Source organism: Glandiceps talaboti, chromosome 10 (assembly GCF_964340395.1).
Source record: "Glandiceps talaboti chromosome 10, keGlaTala1.1, whole genome shotgun sequence".
NCBI lineage: Eukaryota > Metazoa > Hemichordata > Enteropneusta > Spengelidae > Glandiceps > Glandiceps talaboti.
In genome coordinates this window covers 18,646,351-18,655,270 of record NC_135558.1, presented here as the reverse complement: position 1 = coordinate 18,655,270, position 8,920 = coordinate 18,646,351, and the positions used below count along the sequence as shown (strand labels likewise).

Below are 8,920 nucleotides of genomic sequence, written 5' to 3'. Positions count from 1 at the left end.
TAATCACCAAATCTCGTTATCTATCTAAATAACTCATTAATGAATATGCATAGAATGGCTAATAAGCCCTAATAATTTGTTGTGATTTTCATAAGTGATTTGATGAAGTGGTTTTTTAGACGACGTGGGCACAGACAGATAGTAGACAGACAGATAGACAGTACACACATGTGTTGCACAGACAGATAAACGGACAGATAGACGTAGTACACACACATGCATCATGCAGACAGACAGACAGAGCTATACCGTAACCTTCCCTAACGGAATACAAACATTATGTAAAACGATCAGGTACTCGCACCTCTTGACAGACATGAATAATCGAATGGAAAGATTGTCTGACTTAAAGAAGTCTATAAAAACGTACAAGCCAGACACAAAGATGTATATCGTATGTAAGAGTCTTTTCTCTGTGTGCTTGTAATGTAACAGTATTTGACAATCGTTCCCCAAGGAGCAGTCGGTTTGAATTACAGACTCTACTAGAATTTTAGTTGGATTCAAAAGAATTTATCTTTCAAAGGGGTCCACAGTCTTATGGAGCCTCTCTGTGAGGCACACCTAAATATTAATTGCAACATTACAGTAACAGTAATTGCTCCTTTTTCTTCTAGTGAAGTGGACCCCCCCCCCCTCTCTCTCTCTCTCTCTCTCTCTCTCTCTCTCTCTCTCTCTCTCTCTCTCTCTCTCTCTCTCTCTCTCTCTCTCTCTCCCTCCCTCTCTCTCCAACGTGTTTTCAGCCACTGTACTATAGCTACTGTTTGGCTTTTACGAAAACCTGACGTCGGTACAAATGACTAAGTAAATTGCCACTGAACTGGAAAAACTACGCAAAGCAGATGAAAACGGATTATGATCGCTGTGAAGTCAATTTAATTTTAATGGACGAGTTGTTTGACTATGATGGCGATCGGATCATACAAACTTGGAAGTAGATCATTTCCACTCAATTGCCTTCAACTACAGTGAAACGTTTTAGCACTAAATATTTAGTGTGTTTGGAAAATGTTATACCATTTAAAGGATGGGGCTATAAAGTGAAACTAGGTCATTGTAGAAATGATCTTGAATTCTTGACATTTAAACTTCAAAGAACATCCCAATTTCTAATCAGTTCCACATAATTCGATATTACAACATTGTCATCATGATAGTATACTTTCTTTTGTGTTTCCTTTGTCAAAATATTAAATGTGCTCATCCAGAATACTTATTGTCTCATTTCTAGACCTTTACTTTGCTTTGGTTTCTTTATAGCTGCTTCCTTATCCTGTTAATGAATTGTTTGTTTACGATTTGATGTTTATTCATTTATTTGTGTGTTTGTTTGTGTGTGTGTGTTTGTTTTGTTTGTTTGTTTGTTAGTTTGTTTGTGTGTTTGTTTTTATCGTTACATTACTGTGATATGCTGTATCATATAATTGCCTTGGGTTACTTTCAAGGCTTTTACCTTATCATTTTAATGCATTGTTTCTTTAACTTTTGAAAAATTTTTTTTGTGTTATTTGTTTGTTTATTTTGTTTTGTTTGTTTTTTTGTTTTTTGTACACTATTTTGATGAGTTGTATTTGTTGTGGATCTTTGTATTATAATAACCTTGGTTTCATCATAGGTTTCTTGAAAATGTCTCAATTAGTCAGTTTTCTCAATTACATGTACTTGTCTTGTTTGTTTGTTTGTCTGTCTGTCTGTCTGTCTGTCTGTCTGTCTGTCTGTCTGTATTTGTTTGTTTGTTTTGTTATACAAATGTGTACTTCTTGAAATCACACCGTTTCAATAGTAATTACAGACAAATATTACATACTTTTAGCTGAATTTCTTTTAATTTTGGTGAGTGAGCGCACTACACTTTAAAATAGCTAAAACTCGACGAAACTTGAAGTTATGGATTGATTTTACGTGACGTGGGGTCATATAGCCTAAACGCTGGTATTCAGTAACTTAAAGTTTTTATCATAATCAAGGTGATCAGAATGTACCGCCTTGGGGACAAATTACCCTGAATAGCAAAGTCTTAGAATCTCTCCAACATTTGTCATATGATAATTTGTTATGGTCTTTTAGGAATAAAAAGGGAAATTTGAAGATTATCGGTCTTGCTGTCAAGTTTGAATTCGATATATGAAGATTTGCACGATGACTCCTGTTCTTTTATGTTCTTTTATTCTTCTAACTGAGTGTGGGTTTTCTTACACAAAGTAAGAGTAAAACATTAAGGTTTTTATTTCCAAGGTGAATATTACGTTGAGATGTAAAAAAAAACCGCCTATAATACAGCGTTTTCATACAGCCTTCAGTGATTGGCTTAGATCATGTCACGTGGCATGGACTGGTGAACTATAGTGATCTCAATTTGCATAGGGCGAAGCACTAGTGGTATTCTATTTTCCCTAGGGCAATAGTCGTGTAGCATGGGAGTCCATTCGGTGATTTGCTTTGATTGTGCCTGGGAATGTGATGTGTCGCAAAACACTTATTTGGGAATATGATGTGTCGCAAATTATTTGTTTGGTTTTCTTTGGGCACTAACACGGCATATTACCCCTTGTGCTTTTCTGTAACAGTTTATTTCCTCCGGCTTTCAGCCTCGGAAAATGGTTACAGCACAACAGCTTTCGGATAATTTACGTTTACTAGTGCCGTCATAGCCAGGCAATAAGTGTACGAAAGAGTCTCGCTCTCTGAACTTATGTCCTTCGATTTTCTTCCTCAACTCTTCAGCTTGAATAAATCTGTCTCCTCTTACGCTTGATTAGATAATACCTACTTAGTAAATGAGACTCATAAAAATTCTTCTGTCTAATGATAAATATTTGCGGTCATCCGGGTATGACATCTAAGAAAAGTGGCGGCCTAATCTTACCGAAATTGAAAGTCAATTGGTCATGCATAATCGATAAACGTCCAGTGATCGAATTCGGGTCACAATAATCGGCATGCCTGACTATCAAGTGACGTGATCACTTTACCTGACACCACCGTAGACTTATTATATCGGCCTGCGACAATATACAGACTATATGTCTGCTTATTTGACGAGGGTAGTCCTCCAAGGAATGTTGATTAATCGTCAAACCTGGAACTCACTCAGGCTGAAATACAACACCTTTTTAACCAGTTGAAATGTAAACAATGTATGTCTGTCTGTATGTCTGTCTGTCTGTATGTATGTATGTATGTATGTATGTATGTATGTATGTATGTATGTATGTATGTATGTATGTATGAGTATGTGCATGTATGTGTGTGTGTGTCATATGTGTATGTGTGTGTGTGTGTGTCTGTCTGTCTGTCTGTCTGTCAGTCTGTCTGTATGTCTGTCTGTCTGTCTGTATGTATGTATGTAGGTAGGTAGGTAGGTAGGTAGGTAGGTAAGTAGGTAGGTATGTATGTATGTATGTATGTATGTATGTATGTATGTATGTATATCTGCTATTGTAATGTCCAGCGATGTAATTACTAGAGACTTTCAATACTGCATGTAGCAAAATTGGCTTCGAATAGATGTAATTAGTATATTAATGGACGCTGAAATATTGATTCCATATATATACAAATAAAGGTGGTTTTGATTCCCTCGCAAAAAAGAAGATTGCCTGCGGTTATGAAATATAATGTTTATAATAATAAGTATACTTTGATTAAGTATACGCCGTGTGTTATTTACAATGCAAATTGATTCAAGCAATATGGAAGTGACACGAAGGGGGATTTGATAAATTAACTCTATGTTACGCTGATTAATATTATGTGCAACGATTTGAAGTTTACGGAGTTATTCACTTTAATAGGTAGAAATATCAAACGTTGCATTCAATGAAATTTTCAATGTAATTATAGCTTTCGTAAGTTCCTAAGTGCATAATAATATAAAAACACTAGAATTGGTATTTTCACGCAGCTGGGAATGATTAAAGTGTGGGAATGCTTTTCAAAATCAATCAAAGTAGAGATCCATATATTATACAATCAAAGTAGACCGCAAAGGTTAGAATCGCCATTTTAATATCTGTCGTTAATAAACTGATTTTCAACAGTCATGCAATAACTTCGCATCCATTTACAATCACAGTTGCATATCGTTATCATTTATCAGGGTTTATATCGTATAAGTGTCTCGATAGAGATGTGTTTCTTTTTTTCTCCGCTGCTGATGAAACTACGCCTTTTTTTGGCTGTAATTGTAACGTGCTGGAATAATTGCTTCGCCATTTTCGCAAGCATGTATTGAAGTTTAAATATATCAATTATGTTAATTAGCATATATAGTGTTTTTTCCTTTAAAAACGTTCTTTTCGTTCTATGATAGCGTAAATATAGACGACTATGGAAGAAATTTAGTGTGGTTTGCATATCAATGAGATTAATTTGTATATTTCATCGTGCATTTCTTCCCTTATAATTTAGTGTGGTTTGCATATCAACGAGATTAATTTGTATATTTCATTGTACATTTCTTCCCCCTATAATTTAGTATGGTTGGCATATCAATGAGATTAATTTGTATATTTCATTGTACATTTCTTCCCCTATAATTTAGTGTGGTTGGCATATCAACGAGATTAATTTGTATATTTCATCGTACATTTCTTCCCTTATAATTTAGTGTGGTTTGCATATCAATGAGATTAATTTGTATATTTCATCGTGCATTTCTTCCCTTATAATTTAGTGTGGTTTGCATATCAACGAGATTAATTTGTATATTTCATTGTACATTTCTCCCCCCTATAATTTAGTGTGGTTTGCATATCAATGAGATTAATTTGTATATTTCATTGTACATTTTTCCCCCTATAATTTAGTGTGGTTTGCATATCAATGAGATTAATTTGTTTAACACATAAATACATGCAAATGTTCACCTGTGTGACGTAAAATAGGGCAGATCAAAAACCCATTTCCAGTGACTCCCGATTTTTTAAAATTCAACCGAGAACAGATCTAAACGTGGACAAAGTAACAGAAAAGGGTGTTTTGTTTCCGAGGCACATACAATATTAAATGTCCTATGGCATTAGGAGTCTTGATACATATGGACAAAGTTTACATCGCAAATTATAACCAAGTCAACGAAAGTATATATATATACTATATATATAGTATATATATTACATTATGCTGCTCAGGGCATATCATTTGATATTTGCAGTAATTATCGTTCGTAATCGTGATACATTTTTAACAACTACATCACATGGGATCCATACTCCATATTAAAATATATACATACAATCACGCTGAATATTGATGATTTCCAGTATCGAATGAATGTTACGTTACGATCGTTGGCCTTACAAACTTATCCAATAACCGTAAAGGTCTGTCCTCGACTGTGTGTGTGTCTGTGTGTCTGTATGTCTCTCTGTGTCTGGGTCTGTCTCTGTGTGTGCCTGTCTGTCTGTATCTCCTCCCTTCCTCTCTCTCTCTCTCTCTCTCTCTCTCTCTCTCTCTCTCTCTCTCTCTCTCTCTCTCTCTCTCTCTCTCTCTCTCTCTCTCTCTCTCTCTCTCTCTCTCTCTCTCTCTCTCTCTCTCTCTCTCTCTCTCTCTCTCTCTCTCTCTCTCTCTCTCTCTCTCTCTCTCTCTCTCTCTCTCTCTCTCTCTCTCTCTCTCTCTCCGTTTGTCCCTCCCAGTAAATGTCCTTGCCAGTCCGACGATGAACACTGTTTTATAATCAACTTATACGGTAGTATTTGTTAGGGCAATTTTCTGTTAAAAGTAAAACATTTTCTAAAATTTCACTGAACTATAAATTCGGTGGGTTTTTCTGTTACATCTAAATAGAATATTATTGTACTGAAGAGTGGGAATGTTGATAATCAATTTAACACAACTTTTACAACCCTAATAACAACACAAATTTATTGTTTTTAACTTTGGTTTAAGTCCGTCCAAAAAATTCGAAAATCAACAAATAAAATATTTATTTTCAAATGGTTTTGGCTTGATCGTCTGCTTGAGGCCGAATCGATAGGACTGATTTGAACCTAATGGAGACAATTATTGTCGAGGGATTCCCAATGTACGCGTCTGTAACAAACTAAGCAAGGGTATGAATATAAAAGTTTACCTGTTAGTAGAATGATGGATAGATAATGAAGAACGCTGTAACATCCATGAATTCCCATGGTTTTGTTTCTTGTTTAGTATAGTGAGGTCATAGTCACATCATCAGAGACGTATGTTTGTGCTTCTTCGTAGAAAACATAGATAACTCTTCTGCGGGAATTTCTTCACGGTTGACTGTTGTTCACAATTTTCCATCGTGTTGGTATTTTTTTTGTATGATATAATACGAACTCAGAGGAACTTGTCGATCGTCCGCGTCGGAGAGAATCAATACTACAGGAAATCTATACACAGGTATGAGAGACTCGACTCGGTGGCTTCAGTTTGTAACCACTCCATGAAGGCCTATGCATTCCATACAAACTATTGCCTCCAGGGGAACATTTTGTATATTGTTTGGCAGCGACAACGTCCTGTATACTTTCGGGAGCTAAATCCACTGTTTGAGTATCCAAAATATTATATTAAATCACAACTCGTACTTCGAGAAGAGATTACACAGAATCTTAAATCTCAAATCTGCTAAATCCACTCTGCCGCCGAGGATAGCTGTCACGCCTCTACCCCTACTTTCTCAGAATGGTATGATCTAACAACGTACGCTTTCTCCCTATGTACTAGTATCACATCTTTGGAGTCTATTCCTTTCCCTTCACGTGGTAGTCATTATTGACGAGAATGAGAGCTCCTACGACTGAGCTTGGTAGGTCGCATTTTGATTTCATCTGATAAAGAGTTTATAGTTACACGCGTATACGCCTGCGCATTATATTGTAAATGAATGATGAAAAGCAAAGTACGTCTAAAGGTTGCTTTGTGGTGACACACCACACAGGAGGATTCTCTCAGGAGATAATATTTCAAATACTGCTGTCGGAAGTTCGTAATTGTCCACTTGCACTCATACACTGCTGCCTACAGATGTCGAACAATGCGACTGTTGGGGAAAATTGTTTAGCTCCGTTTTCTGTAGTTCTAAAATACGCCAAAGTCCTCCTGTGGCGAAATAGACATCTGCCCTCTATCGACGTCAATGTTCGCACTTAATTTGGATTAATTTTCTTAGCAATGTGTCATTGATAATATGATAATATTGGTATAATGAAGCTCACGTACGTTGCTGTCTTGTTTATACTTATATTAGGCTTTGCAATTCAGATATTGTCTGTCCGTCTGTCTGTCTGTATGTATGTATGTATGTCCGTCCGTCTGTCTGTCTGTCTGTCTGTATGTATGTATGTATGTATGTATGTATGTATGTATGTATGTATGTATGTATGTACGTATGTATGTATGTATTTAAGTATGTATATACACATACACACACTCATATATATATATATATATATATATATATATATATATATATATTTGCGTGTGTGTGTGTGTGTGTGTATTGCAAGTTGTGCTTTGATCCTTTCGTTCTTATTCAATACATGAACGTTTATCTTTTGTATCAAATAGGCCGATGAGGGCGCTAAGTACAATCTAGATATCATTCTCAGCTCACACCACAAGGGCCAAATTATTATGTGTAGTACACTGTTCACTGATGACATTGTGTCTCTACGGAATTTTATTTTGTATACGAATCGTACATCACTCAATTACACCTTACTATAAATCCTAATTTCATAACTACAGGTTGTGATTAGCTAACTAGTAACGGCTAGGAGGCCATGCTCGGAGTCTAGATCTTATCGCTGATGGAGTTAATTGAAGATAACGCCATCTACGGTGAATCGTAATTATCATTCGTTTAGTCTAAACGTTCTTTCGCGTTTTAAGGCATCTACTAGTATTAAAGTGTACGGACCGTGTATCGTTGGGTATTTTTCGAAAACAAAACTCGCGATATAAATTGATCAATAAGGCCAAATACTTTTTTTTTCAGTTGTTTTTCAGATAACCCGACCGACCCTAGTTTATGAAGCCGATCCTATTTTTTTTTTAGTTTTTTGCATTCAAATTTTTTAAAGAAGTTATTCATATTGACATGAAAACTGTAATTTTCGGTCGAAGACTGTGAGTGAATATATATCGTTGCATCAGATACTGTCAGATACAGGTGGTTGTTGCTCAGGGTGTTCGTCACTCTCAGAACAAGTCTATGGCGAAAATAGACAAAACGTTTGTTTCCGATAACATGACTAAGAAAATAGGGTAGGTTACCGTAGGTACGTCGTAATTTTATGCTATGTTATGTTATTTTTGCCATATTCAAAATATTACAATTTAATGAGTCGTCAGAAAGAACTATAATAGATGTAATAATCATTATAATGGTATACCATGTATAGCAGGAAAAACCTTTCATGTCACTTGTAAGACTTTGAAAATGTCATTTCTCATGTGTCGGACAGTTGAACCGTGCACGTGGTTTCAGGTAAAACTGGGTTGAATTCAGTAAGGAAGGAACGTTGTTTCGGAAATGATGGTAGAAAAGAAACAATAATGGGATTTGTATTGCAGGTTCAATGAACCTTCTGTGACACATACGATCGTTACGACAATGACGTGTCGTGAACCGTTTTGAAGTGCTTGCGGTTGCGCCTCTAGTGACGAGCGCCACCTACGACAAAAAGTAACCAATGAATTTCTAGGTATTTCACTCTGTAATTGTTTGAATTTTGGTTGTTTTTTTAATAATGTGAACTATAGAAAAAAAATCATACAAACATATCTCGAGTGAAATGAAAAGAAATGAAAAAGAAATAATAAAATAGAAACGCCTACGGCACGTGGTATTCCCAGGCGGTCTCCCATCCAAGTACTAACCACGCCCGACGCAGCTTAACTTCGGTGATCGGACGAGAACCGGTGTTTTCTACGTAGTATGGCCGTAAGC

General features: G+C 36.0%; 1 non-coding gene across 1 annotated transcript; it reads right to left on the bottom strand.

Annotated features, from left to right (window-relative positions):
• Positions 1–8,801: 8,801 nt before the first annotated feature.
• LOC144441805 (5S ribosomal RNA) lies at positions 8,802–8,920 on the bottom strand. The gene has a single exon (XR_013481518.1). It is a non-coding gene; the product is annotated as a 5S ribosomal RNA (ribosomal RNA).